Below are 14,566 nucleotides of genomic sequence, written 5' to 3'. Positions count from 1 at the left end.
CTGGAGACAGCAAAATAGTTGATATCTGGACAGCAAAAATTGGTGACAGGCTGATGAAAGGATTGGCTTCATAAGATGTAAGTTTTCCACTTTTCTTTGTTCAGTGTATCTAAGCTGAAGAAGCCTCATCTACCTTAGTTTGAGAGGTATAGATCTACATGTGTTAAGAAAACAGTTTCTTGTCTTTTAATTACTTTTTCTCTGTTTTTAATAAACCTTGTTTTTGTTTAAATTACTGTTTTCTGGATAATTTTTACACAGGTGTTCCTGGAGAAGAGAGAACATCTACAATTTGGTGGTAAAGGGTTTCTGGAACCTACATCTCCTCTCGGTCTTGCCAAAGGATCTCACCCAGTGAATTATGTTGTTTTCAGGCTGTGGCAGGCAAACACAAAGGAAGAAGCCAAAAGACCAAGGAGGAGGTGAGAGCTGGGGCAGTTGTCTGGTGCCTTATTTATGCATATATTTGTCAGGTATTTGCATGCAAATCAGGTGTCCTTGTAGGCACATAACAATTAGGCACTTATCTGGCCTTGTGCATATGTGTAGCAAGCACAATGACTCAGTGGCTCAGCGCCTCCTGTCAGTCGTCCTGGGAATTAGTTCTGCTGCCCCAGAGTGCCCTCTGCATGCCAGTGTCTTGCCTGCCACTGGCCCCCATGTCCCTCCCAGACCCCGGTGCCCCCTACAGCAAGGTTCTGCCCCTGCAGTAACCCCACAGCTCCCCAGAGAACGCCCAGCCCTCTATCCCCACCTTGCCTCAGTCTATGGCTACTGCCAGTCACCATCTAGCCCCCACTTCCTGGGGCAGACTGCAGTGTACAAGCCATTCATCATTGGCAAAGTGGGATTTGGACCTGCAACCCCAGTACCTGGTTCAGCCTTTGACAAGGCCTGCAGCCTGGGAAGTTGCCAGGCAGGAGAGGAGAGGAGAGGAGAGGAGAGGAGAGGAGAGGAGAGGAGAGGAGAGGAGAGGAGCTGCCCTGCCCTGCCCTGCCCTGCCCTGCCCCCCAGACAGCTAGGTCCTTCTCCCTCTGAAGCTGGAGGGAGAGTCCTGTCTAGCTCCTGGCTCATAGCCCTTTTATCAGGGCTAGCTGAGGTCTGATTGAGATGTGGCCCAACTGTGGCTTCTTCCCCAATCAGCCTAGCTTTTAGCCCACAGCTCCAGCCCTCTCCCAGGGCTGGCTGTAACCCTTTCCAGACCAGGGAGCGGGTGACCACCCCGCTACAATATGTAAATATCTAATTTGCACACACATCAGGTATTGCTTGTGTAAACAGAAGTGTACAAATGTATGCGCATATTGACATACACATAACTTTGATCATCTTGTCCACAACATATAGATTATATACTGCATATAAATTCTTTATTTCAGAGTAGAATTAGAGATTTTCCCTGTCATTGTCAAGTTTCAAGCTGGAAAGTTGTGGAACGGCCTACTAGAACCCCAAACAGAGCAGGAGATTTGATTGAAGATTTACTAACATGCAGGTTTCAGAGTAACAGCCGTGTTAGTCTGTATTCGCAAAAAGAAAAGGAGTACTTGTGGCACCTTCGAGACTAACCAGTTTATTTGAGCATAAGCTTTCGTGAGCTACAGCTCACTTCATCGGATGCATCCGATGAAGTGAGCTGTAGCTCACGAAAGCTTATGCTCAAATAAATTGGTTAGTCTCTAAGGTGCCACAAGTACTCCTTTTCTTTTTACTAACATGCAGATACACATATTTACTAAAAAATAATACTTAGAATATTTTTGTATGTCGTATGATATTTATGTAAAAAAAATGGAAAATTGTCTGTCTAAAAAAAATCTGTAAGCAAGAGAAACAAAGACCCTATTTCCTGAAAGCTTTTGATTTCTTGCTGTCGTTTGCACATGAGTCTTTCAGTGCTGCCATTTCTGATAAGTTATTATACCAGTCTTCAATCTTTGGAGGCAAGTAGGATTTCTGTCTCTGCAAGATGAGCCATTTGGCTGCAAGGGCACCCAGAAGAAGCTCGTTTCTGGGATTCTTTACACATTTAAAAAAAAATCTTGTTAAATAATTTTCACTCCTGGGGTCGGAATTATTAGCAACTTTCATCCCTTGTCGGTGTAGCTAATTAAATGCTCCATTGTTAGCCACTGAAAGCAAGAAATGATTAGAACTCTGCTCTTTTGCCAGTGAAGCCTGTAAGTCAAAGCTTAAAATATTCCACCACCACCGTACTTATGCATGTTAGTTTTCAGTGATCTAGAATAACGGAGACATGTCATCAATAATACAACAAGCCATCCAGTTGTTTTGCAGTTGTCTGAAATAAATTTGTACAGGAGCTAAAGTAAAGAAAAAAAACTCCAGAAGAAAACAGCTATATCTTTGCTATGTTATGTAGCTGGGTAGCTGCACTAGAGCGACAGGAGGCAAGTAAGAAAGGGAAAGTGACATTTTCTGGCACTCTTGTAAAAGAAAGGTTTACCACAATCTGTTTATATCCTCAAGCAAATGAAATGCAATTAAGACATGTTTATGGGACAAAAAGAAAGAAATATAGCAAGAACTGGGTGATATGTGTGTGGAATTGGAATCCTATCGTTAATCTAATCATTTTTGATGTTGTCGTATTGAAAAACCCGGGAGGTGGGCCTACCCTGCACTGAACAAGAGGAGGTTAACCTCACACTATGAGTGATGGAAGTCCCGCCCCTCAGACCATACTGGGCATGCTCCAACTATTGCCTCAGTATAAAAAGGAGCAGTCCAGCTTATTCTAGGCTGACAACTGGAGAGGAAGGACCTTGGGTAGAGGCTCCAGCCAAAGAGCCATCACAGCCTTTGCCTGTGGGAACTGGAGACCCTGAGAGCCTGACTGGAGGGCTGCAGCCAACAGAGCTGCAGGGAATCAACCACACTGAGAAGCCCAGGAACCCTGATCGTCAATGGACTACAATGCCCGGAAATGTGGTAGGAAGTGACCCAGGGAGGCGCATGAGTGGTACCTCACACCATGCTGACCTCACTTGGTTGAAGTGGGAGTCCCTACTGATCCAGTGGTGGACTACTCCACCTCTGTCAAGGCCCTGGATTGAGGTCGGTGGAGTTGGGTGGGCCTGGGCTTCCCTACCTGGGCTACCAGCCCCCTGTTGGCAGCCCCTTCCTCCTCCCCAGATACAGGCCATTGGGCCTTAATGCCCTGTGCCTGGGAGCTGTAATATTGACTCTGGCTATTGGGTCTCACTGCCCTGTACCCAAAGGCTGGTATATTGACACTGGCCATTGGGTGTCACTGTCCCACACCTAGGGGCTATGATATTGACTCCGGCCACTGGACTGCATTACTCCGTACCAGAGGGCTGTTATATGGACCCTGGCTGCTAGGCCATATTGCCCTGCACCTGAGGGTGGTTCTATTAACTCTAGCCACTAGGCTGTGCTGCCCTGAATGCAAGGGCTGCTGGAAGTGCCCTGACTCTGGCTGCTTTCGGCCTAAAGGCTGTCAAGGAGACTGCAACAGCAGTGGTATTGCAACCCTGCACTGCCCCAATGGGGACAAGGTGTCCATGCACTGCAACAGGTGTTCATTAGAAAACAAAAACTCTGGACAGTGACAGCAACAACAATAAATGTTTTTGTCACAGCTTTGTGTCTGCAAAGTACTCAGTACCTTAGGCCCTGATCCTGCAAACACTTATGCATATGAGTACCTTTTAATGGACAACTCAGTATGCCTGTTTGGGCTATCTTGTACAACTATCCCATTGGACTACTCGCAATTCATAGTGTAAAGCATGGTTTTGCAGAACTGGGGTCTCAGATTGAGTCCCAATCCTGTAATTCACTGTGTGTGCCCCATTGACTCCAGTGGGATATTGAGTGGCACACGTGAGGTGAATTACAATGTCAAGGACATCAACTCTAAGCTCTTAGAAGCAAGAACTACCTTTTTTAAAATATGTGTTCATAGTTGGCTCCAATTCTTGTTTAACACCTTTAGATATTGCAATTATTATTAGTAGAAGTGCTAGCACTAGCTCTAATAATAATAATTAATAACAATAATTAATACAATATATCCTGGAAGGTTCTGAGCACTCTTGATGTTTATTGATTCAAGTGGGAATTGAGGGTACTCCTAAACTCCTAAGGGAGCTCAGCACCTCCTAGATCAGGCCCCTAGTTACCATCACCCTACCACAAGTGAACTTCTAAAGGTCACCAGCAACTAGTAAGGGAAAACACCCATAATTTCTCTTGACAAGGGATATAGCAGTGAATTATGCATCTTTCCCCTCCCTGACCAAGTCAGGAAGCTATAATAATGGTCTTGGCTAGAAAAGGCCAAACAGTGTAATTTTCACTTTGTGAAATTTTCCAATGCAAGATTTAACATTTTAGCAAATCTAAAAAATTGTATTGTATTAGCAATATGCCCATTGTCATTTGACTTTGCATTTTTTCCCCTTTCCTTCTCAGCTTCTCTTCATTGTCCTTCTGCTTAATTGGTCTCCTAAAGATGCATGCACTACTGACCATGCAGGTGGACCAACTCCTGTCTTCTGTTTTATGGTTGGGCTGGGGTGTAAGGGGAATTAGGGAACATCTGCCCCACTCCTATTAAATGTACCTGTCTAGAAGCAGGGTCAGACTGGTCCATTACAGTCCCATCGATGAGTGGTCTGCTAGCTAGTGGGCAGGATGGAGTTCCAGTCTGCTATTGTTTGTGTTGCATTCTAGAGCACAAGCTTGCCAAGAACCATGATTTCAGGGCAATGGTAAAATACACCAGGAAACAGGTTTCCAACGGTCAACTTTCTCTGAGCTATTCATCCTAGTAGGATGGCTCTTGGGTCAGGTAGATGGTGATGCTCCACCCCCAATGTTCCCAAGACTCCCACCAGTAAGGGCAAGAGAGATTTTAATTTGATCTCCTCACTTTCCTCCACACCCGGTAATGATGCCCAGTTTCCAGTTTTCATTGAGTAAAGAGCAGTTTTTACTGTCACATCACAATGGCAACAATTCTTCCCTCAAACCCAGCCCCTCAGCCGTAATCCTTGCAGTTCTATTTTCTGAAAAATGGCCAAAAGTGATCCCAGCAGTGTCAAATGATAAGCAGTGGACCAGGTCTTCATCTTACCAAAGATTTGGACCAATATTTTCTATGCTGCTGCTAAACAATGGTCACCATTCAAAGTCAACAGCCATTCACAGTTAACCACCTGTTGATATCTGATGTACTGCAGTATTTTCCTATGCATGTACGCATTTCCCTATGAATTTCACTTGAGGGATTTATTTTCTTTTGTTGTTATATTTCCTATTTCCACCTTCAAAAACATCTACGAACCAGAGTGAAAACATTACAAGAACAAAACATCTGAATGTTTGGTGGCCTTGTTTGAATTGTCATGTTTTGTTTAAAAGGGGGATATCAGGAATCTTCTCATGGTTTTTTTTAATGGAATCCTTTGTTTTTGAGGTTGGTTCTAAATGTTTTGCTCATCAAAATCAACAGGAGAGGAGGGTCTCTTCTAATTAATTAATTTTGGGAACTGGACAGTTGGTTGATATTAAAATCTGGGTACAATCCACCTTCTTTAATCATCAGATTCATGTATCTGAATAAAAGTAAAGGCATCATCATTGGATACAAAATTTACCCCAAAAGTACTGCTAATGTACAGTTTCAATGCAGAGTTACTGTTGAAAGGTAATTAAATTAAATATCAAAGAATCGTAGGGTTTGTGCTCTGAGACGTAGGTGCTTTTGAAAATTTTACCCTAAGTGATTTAGGAGACTCATTTTCATAAGTGACCTGGGCACTTAAGAGCATTTGAAAATTTTCCCCTTAGGCACTTAGAAGCCTAATTATCACTTTTGAAAATGGGACTTAGATAGACAAGTCATGTAGGCACTTTTGAAAATGTTACACTTCTAATACAGTAGTGAGGCAGTGCCATTTTGATTGTTGAAAGATATGTTGGTCTGAATTCACTTTGCACACTATTGTAGCTTAGGAGTAACTCCACTGCAGGTGATGGTGTTATGCTAGTGTACAAGCAGTGGCAATGAAAACTGAATTAGACTCAGTGTTGTTCCTATAACTTCTGTTAAATATAATCATTAATAATTAATCAAAAGTCAAGAGGGACAAAGCTTCTAAACCAATTACCATTTGGAGTAACAGAACTAGAGCTCTATGCTGGAGCACACTGATATCTCTAAGATGTTAATATACACATCTTTTCTGACCTGCTGTGCCCTTCCTGTACAGCCCACCCACATTTGGGCAAAGAGCATGAATAAACTTTGCACACAATTATTCATAGGGGTCATTGCTGGGTCATCAGCATTCACACACAAGTGTGTGGACAGTCCCATATGGAAAATCCAATAGAACTCAATAGGAATGAAACCTAGAGGGTTTTTATAGGAATTCTGTAATTTCTTTTAATTTAAAATCTGCTAGATTTTAATAGAGATGATTTATTTTCAATAGATATTTAGAACCATCCTACTGAATTCTACAGCAGGCTTATATTGCTCTATTAAATCTTATAGACTAGTTAATAACAAACAGGCTATAACTTGCTATTCACTTTGATAGGCCTTTTCAGTAAAGGACCTAGGCTGTTTACAGCTTCTGTCATAATTAGGCTGTAGCACAACCTCTCTTTAGAGTATGAGAGAGTAACTTGTGAAGCAGTGAACTTCTACTCCACTCTTCCTCTTCCAGGTAAGGGTAGCAAGTGCCAGTACAGTGTGTCAGCATGTAAATAGTCCCATTGACTACTCATATGTTTAAAGATAGGGAGGTGCTTAATTATATATGCAGTGCCTGCCAGATTTTAGCTTGTATATCAGAGGTATAGAAGTATAGTAAACTTTTTTTTTACAGTTGCTCAGTTTAAAGATCACACAGACTGTATCACTTTGTCAGGTGGATTAGGTATTCAGTGTCAGAAAGAACCTATATTTTAAACATTCTGATTCATGCCCTGTTTGGCACAAAAAGTTCAGCTGTGCTTTGACTGCAACTCCATATTTTTTCTTGGAGACAATCAATGTGTGTATTTATTTGTTATTGGTTATTTATTTATTTATTTTTATTTGCTTGCTGCCAGTTGAATGCATTATTGCCTCCAGAAGAAAACTTGTGGTTTAAAGGCTCTGTGATGTATGATACCATGGCACAGAGTTCAGTTACTAATTTAATTAAAACTCCCTCATATATGCTGTCATTATTACCCAGACTTATCTAAAACTCTGAAAGGTCCTGGGACTGCATAGAAATTTTACATCCAAATGTATTTTATGTGCCAGGTTTCTTTGCAAATTCAATCCCTTTTTTTTAATTGTCTCTTTATAGCATACCTTTACTCACACAGGGCAGGAACAAGGCATCAGCAAAGCTGTGTCTTTTAAAGATGATATTATCATTGTAGTCTCGTTTCCTTTTGCCCAATATAAGAAACAGATTTCATCACATATCTGTTCTTTCTCAGTAAGTAGGTTGAATCTGAGCTGCTGATGTCTGAATGATTTTGTATTTGAGAACAGAGCATATATTGAGAGCGCTTCCCAGGATTTACTCATCTGTAGCTTTGCAAAGGTAAGTTATGATATACCTCAACCACTTGATTACCAATAGGTATCCTGAAAACATTCAGTTTTCCCACACAAGTCCATCAGTTATCTGAAGCCACTGCGGGCATCTTCGATGAAGTTATTCTCAGCAGAATGGCTCTTAAAAAGCAGTCCCTCAAGCAACACTGACTGCCAGGTAGCATAGTGGAAACAGCCCCAGAGGTGGCATTGCTAGGGTGCATTACCCAGATAGGCAAGTACCACTATATCCAGAGTTATCTGAAGTTGTTCAAACTCTGGTCATAAACAGAAGAATATAACAGTTGAAATTAAGGTGGGAATGGACAGATAGAAAGGCAAAGAGAAAAAAAGAAAAACAGGCTAGCTACTACTTGGGCTGAATAAATTTTATTTATATATATATATATATATATATATATATATATATATATATATATATATATATATATATATATATGAGTGAACTCTGAACCTAAACTAAACCTAAACCTAAACTAAAGGACCACACTGGTGGCAGCAAACTTTTTATAGTTTAGAGAATTATATCCCTGCAATAAAATTTTACTGGGTGTCTCAATTTCCATAGAATAGGTTTGTTTTGAAATTGTATAGGTTTAAATTATATGGGCTAGAGCTAATGTCTGTAGATCCCCATTGGCTTCATCTTTATTAAGACTTACAGGATGTTGCTTACAAGAGCACCATGCTAATTTCTTTAAACTATGCCAAAACTAAGAAGATCCATGTAAAGTAGATAATCAAATTTTTCTTTTTTCTTTTTAATTTTAATGTTGTTGTAGCCATGCCTTTCCCAGGTGTTTTGTTTAGACATTCAAGAAAGGTCTGGTCAATTTTTAGTTGACACTTTGAATTAGTTTTTATTATACTCAAATGGGTCTGCCTATCTCTAGAACTTGTCCCTAATTACTATTTTAGGGTCTGTTATCGCTATTGTGTGCTGTATCATCTATAGTCTTTCCTTAATTATCTGCTTTTACTGTCAGCAAATACCTAAACCTGCCTTTCTTGCCCTTTTCTACAAATAGCATTTCAGTGCTAATGAGTCAACCAAAAGAAAAAAGTCTGTTTTCAAACAACCTAATAGCATTAATTTAAAAGAAAAGTTAATGTATATTTTATTAAATGCATTTTAATGGATATTGAATGCAAAGTCCACTGCTCTAGCTATAAAAAGATCTTTCTAAGAACATACAAGGGAAAATTACTTGAACAAGCTCTGGAATTGCCACACTCAGAACCAAAAAGTCTCTTCCCCTATCCTGTCCAGAGGCTGTGGATGATGAGGACTCAATTCTGTTTGACAGTCTCATCCCAAAGGCACAGCATCCCAGAAGGAGCTCTTTGAATGCAATAGGCCAGATCTACAAAGGGTCTGAGCCATTTAAAGCACAAATTTTTAATTTACCTTCTGTTTCCTGAGTCTCTCAGGTTCACATTTCCCAGCTTTTCTCCACAACCATCAGGGCTGGAAACTTAGTTCATTTAAAAAAAAAGAAAAGAAAAAGAAACCTGATGTTCCCACATGATCACCTGACTCCAGGAGCTGGGATTTAAGAAAGCACTAAATATTGAGACTAAAAATAACATTTCAAGACCTGTCAATGGCTCTAGTAACAAAGGAGAAGCAGAGCGACTTATGTGCCTTTGAAGATGGTCAATGTGCATCCCTTTGCCCCTTCCTCCCCCCACACCCACCTATGCTGGCCAATACTGATGCAGAGTAAGGCCATGACTCAGCTGTCACACTACCTATCCCCATTGGGGAATCTGGCTCCAGAAGCAGTACTAGATTCAAGGGTCAATAAAAAATTACAACTCTGTCCGAACATTAAGAAGAGTCTTAAAGTTGAGGAGAAGGAGGAAGTCTCATCACCTTATGCTCCATTAAGTATAAATACAAAAGGGACAAATTGCTTCTTTCTGTTATTAGAATTCACTGTATAGTATGGAGTTTAGAAGTATCGCTGTTCTGCTAGTCCAGTTTCCTTAGTGCAGAAGCTCTTTCTTTCACTCTTCTCACAACCCCAAAGGAATAATAATATATTTATTCAGCTCTGTTATTCCCAAAGAACTCTACAAAAGCCTTAATGTATAGATAGTACTATAGAAATGTAGTTGCTTCTGGGCAAGCATTATAAAGGACAGTGCGCAATAGTGGTGAGGAAGAATATTTTGTACAAGGATAGTGAGATAAACCTTGACATCTGTGAAAAGTGCCATGGCATTTGTTTGTCCTAGTAGAAAGGTCTCATCTTAAAACACCCTGAGAATATAACAACATATCTTGCAAAGATTAAAAAGAGCAAGTAGAATCTGCAGGGATTTGAGTTTCTGCTTTTAGGGAATTAAGCATTTCAATACAGCAGAGGTTAACACCTCTAAGCTATTTCCTCCAGCCTAGGGACAGATTTTGCAAGGGCTGAGTGCCTTAAATTCACAATGAAGTCAGAAGGGCTTGAGAGAACTCAGCTCATTGGAAGTGCTCAGCACTTTGCAGCACTGGACTTTCAACAAGCATTGAAATGGACAAAATAATATAGTATTGTATTAGGCAGCAATTGTGATCCTACTGCTCCATTACCTTGTCTCCAGCAGCTAGTGGGTCATCATTGCTCTCTTGCTGAGCCTTCATTCCTAAGAATTCTCAAGTTGTGGAGAACTCCGTACTCAGGGATCAGTATGGTGAAGGTATGATGATATCCCCTTGGAGAATAGTGATGAGCAGATAGTTCATTACTCACCATAAGTGTGTTGGGTGATGATCTCCCTGTGCTACATATGACGCTCCCAGTTATGGCCAAGTTGTGCAACTTGGGTAGGATTTTCAAAAGCACTCGTTGTTGGCGAACTCTGCTCCTGTTGACTTTTCCTATTAATTTCATTCCGCAGAGTTAGGCCAACACCAGGCAATTTTGAAAATACCACCTCTTGTGTTTGGTTGCTCAAAGTATAGTGACCTGAACAATAATGTAGTACAATGTAGTATGTCAAAATTTGAAACAGAAAAATGGATGGTGTTCCAAACAAACAAAACATCCCCAGCAAAACAAAGTGGCTGTTCAAAATCAAATTCCTGCCAAACATTTAATCATTTTTAAAGCCTTTAAACACTTGCATCTTCAGTGATATCACAGAGCTACCATATAGTGTAAACAAATGTAGGGTCTCAGAGCCATACAATTATTGATCTTTATAAGAAAATGGTCATAAACTCTTGATCAGTACAAGTACAGGGTAGCTTGTGCTATGTGTCAAAGAGCCCAGGTAAAAAGAATTGTCCCAGAAAAGTTCACACCGGTTCTCTCAGCCAGAGGAAGGGAGTGGGTGATGCCCTGCCATCCTGAAATCCTTTCCGAGGCCATAATCTTGTCTGAGAATTATCCAGTCGCCAAAGGGCCCATGGAGGAGACACCTGGAGCTTGTCCAGTCCTGCCTCAACCAGCTCAGACAATGGAAGGGAAAGTGAGAAGCGGTATGGGGGGTACAGAAGGACAGGGCCTCCTGGTCCCAGCAAAGATAGAGTTGCAGGTCAAGAGTCGCAGGTGGGGATACATCTCCAATAGGACCAAAGATTAAGAAATGTAGGGGCTTCGGGGGGGCAGGCCCTCCCTGAAGCTGTTGGGAGCTGCAGAAGACCAGACAGAGCCCCCTCAAAGACAGGGGCTTGCTTGGCATCTGTGGAGCTAGCCACTTCTGTCATGACTGCCCATACATGGACTGCTTCTACAGCCAAATATGGGTGGCTGAATCTAGGGCCTGCAAGAGAGGTCTAATGAAACTATTAGTACCCATGTGGGTCAATGGTGTGGAGGTGCAAGGATTAATAGACTCTGGGTCCTGCCAGATGTTTGGGAGGGCAAATGGGGTGGCGGGGGGGAGGTGGCCTGAAGCAGTTTCCACGGGCACCTTCTATTTGCAATGCTTCCATGGGGATGTATGCCCGTACCTCACAAAGGTGCAGTTCAGGGTGCGACACCACAATAAGGAGATCAGTGTGGTGAGGTAGCCCCAAACCTTGCATATACAGTTATAATCAGGCAAGATTGGAGGTTTTTTAGAGACCTGATGAGGTTTAAGAACAGGAAGGCCCTGGAGGGATCAACAGTGACACTGGATATGAAGAGACAGCAGATCTGCAAGACTTAGCAAGTGAAGGTGTGGAAGAAGACCTAGGAGAAGAAACATCGGCCCCTCAGAAGATGCTTCGACTGGGGCTGGGTGGACTTTCCCCTAGTAGGGAAAACAAGAGGAGAAATTAAGTGAGCCGGCGGAGACTGACATATTTTCAGACAACTCAGATTTTGTGTTAGAACAAACGTTGGGATGAGCCTATGAACAGCTCATGTAGGTCAATGGTGAGGTGATGGTACCTCAACTCCTGAAGCCCTAGCCACACTTTAAGCTAAAGGGAGATAAAATATAGAGAGCAGAAAAATACCACCAGATGGGGGAAGTTAAAATGCAACTGCTTGTCCCAAAGAAGTACTGCAGAAAACTACTATGCCTAGCACACCTGTGCGGGACACCTTGGTTGGGAGAAAATACTCAACCGAGTAACTCTTCATTTTTATTGGCCGGGCATCCACCAAGAGGTGCAAGAGTACTGCATCTCCTGCCCAGAATTTCAGTGGGCAAATCAAAGGAAGGTACTCAGGGCCTCGCTCATACCTTTCCCCCAGGTAGGGACCCTATTTGAGAGGATTGGCATGGACCTGGTGGGCTCCTTGGAAAAAAAGAGTGTAGCTGGATTCCAGTGCATACAAGTCATATTAGACAATACCATGCAATACCCCAAGGTGATTCACTCCGCTCCACAAAGGCAATGGCCCTTGTCCCAGAGCTCATGAAAATATTTGCCTGGGTGGGGATCCCTTGGGAAATAATCACAGATCAGGGCACCAACTTTATGTCCAGATTTATGAGGGAACTGTGTAGCCCATTGAAAATAAAAACCTTAAGAATGTTGGTGTGACACCCCAAATCCAATAGACTGGTAGAGACATTTAATAAGATCTTGCAAAGTATACTGCAGAAGTTCGTAGCTTTGGAACCTCACCAGTGGGACCAATTAATTCTGCCACTCCTGTTCACCATATGCAAAGTATCTCAGGCAGCAATGGGGTTCTCGCCATTCAAATTGATATATGGGAGACAGCCAAGGGGAATACTAGAGTTCCTTCAGGAGGTGTGGGAGGAACAAAGTTCCAAGGCCATGAACTTGGTGCAGTGTGTTCTACAGCTGAAAGAGAAGTTAAAGGCCTTAGACGATTTTGCAAGAGGTAATCTAGTCAAGGCGCTACAGGGACAAGCACAAGCATACAACAAGGGAACTGATGCCCGGGAGTTCCAACCAGGGGACCATGTGTTACTTCTGCTTCCCACCTAGGAATCCAAATGTCAACCTGCTTAAGGCCTACACAATTTGGGAAGGCCTTCTGGTAATGCTGTTTCCCCCAGAACAGGAATTCAGGGTCCAGGTCCCCATAGACCCACAGATCCAACCAAGTCTCAGTAGGAGAACACCTGCAGGCAGAACAAAAAAAGCAGATCCAAAAATTCTCCCTGTCCTTTTTGGTGATCTTTTCTGTGGTTCCAGGACAGAATCACTTAGTGTTTTATCACATAATAACCAAACCAGGGAAAAAGGTGAGAGAGAACTTTTGCCAAGACACATGTGGGAAACAGTACAGAAGGAACTCCAAGCTATGTTAGACCTGGGGATGGTCGAGGACTCTTGGCTAGCAGTAAAGCCCTATGGTGGTGGTACCTAAACAGTACTGGCCAACTAGATTCTGCTTCGACTTCCAGAAGGTCAATGCAGTGTCTAAATTTAACACCTACCCAATGCTGAGGGTCGATGAATTGTTAGAGCTTGGGAGCTTCCAGATATATTGTCACCCTCAACCTAACCAGGGGTTACTGGCTGATCCCCTTGACATGCCATTTGGCTTGTACCAATTTAATACATTTCCATTTGGCTATATGGCATAGCAGCTACCTTCCAAAGGCTGATGGGCAAGGTGCTTCGGCCTCATGACCAGTATGCAACCACATACATCGATGACATTGTCATCTATAGCAATTCCTGGAATGAGCATTTAAAACAATGTTGCAGTGGTCTTCCAGGCCCTCAAAAATGTGGGATTTATTGCTAATCCTGCCAAGTGCCACCTAGCTAATCAAGAGGTGATGTACCTGGGGTATACAGTGGGGAGAGGGTACCTGCACCTGTTGGTGGGAAAGATCCAAGCTCTAGAAGAATGTTGTGAACCCACCACAAAGAGGTAGGTACAATGCTTTCTGGGGTTGGTAGCATTTTATGGGCAGTTTATTCCAGATTTCATCATGATTGTGGCCTCGCTGATAATCTGGTAAAAGATGCAGCCTGCAAGAAGGTCCAGTGGTCTTGGGACTGTACAACCAGCCTTCAAAAAATTGAAAGACGAACTGATTTCTGAGCCCATCTTATTCCACCCTTTCTCAAAATCTTTTGTCCTGCAGACGGATGCCTCTGACATTGGTCTCAGGGCCGGGCTGTCCCAAGAAATGGAGGAAGACGAATCCTTTACTTTGCCATAAATTGTTCCCTTCGGAAGTGGTGTACTTGCAGGGGTGCTGGAATATGGGGGGCCAAGGGGCCCTGGCCAGTCCACTTTTTAACCTGGGTTCCCCAGCCCCTCCTCCTCCCCCCCCAAGACCCCGCCCACCTGGCCAGGCCAGCAGCTGGAGCCTAGCTGGGGAGCCCAAGCAGCATTGAGCACCACAGATCCTTCATCTGCCCAGGATGGGGGGCCAAGAGCAGCCCCCAGCCCATGTCCCGACCCCATGTCTCCCCAACCCAGGGTAGATGGAGGGTTCACAGCTCCTCATAGCTGCCCAGCCACGCAACTCTTACCATGGCTGGGCTGTGTCTCCAAGGTCCCATCCACCGTCTGGAGCCAGGTTGGG

At 42.9% G+C, this 14,566-nt stretch overlaps 1 long non-coding RNA gene across 1 annotated transcript; it reads left to right on the top strand.

Moving 5' to 3' along the window:
• Nucleotides 1–280: 280 nt before the first annotated feature.
• Nucleotides 281–14,172, top strand: LOC119565506. The gene is made up of 3 exons (XR_005224178.1): nt 281–422; nt 7,495–7,601; nt 14,120–14,172. It is a non-coding gene; the product is annotated as an uncharacterized LOC119565506 (long non-coding RNA).
• The last annotated feature ends 394 nt before the right edge of the window (nt 14,173–14,566 follow it).

Source organism: Chelonia mydas, chromosome 2 (genome assembly GCF_015237465.2).
Source record: "Chelonia mydas isolate rCheMyd1 chromosome 2, rCheMyd1.pri.v2, whole genome shotgun sequence".
Classification (NCBI taxonomy): Eukaryota; Metazoa; Chordata; order Testudines; family Cheloniidae; genus Chelonia; species Chelonia mydas.
Note: the sequence above shows the minus strand (reverse complement) of the source record. Positions and strands in the feature narration are given on the sequence as shown.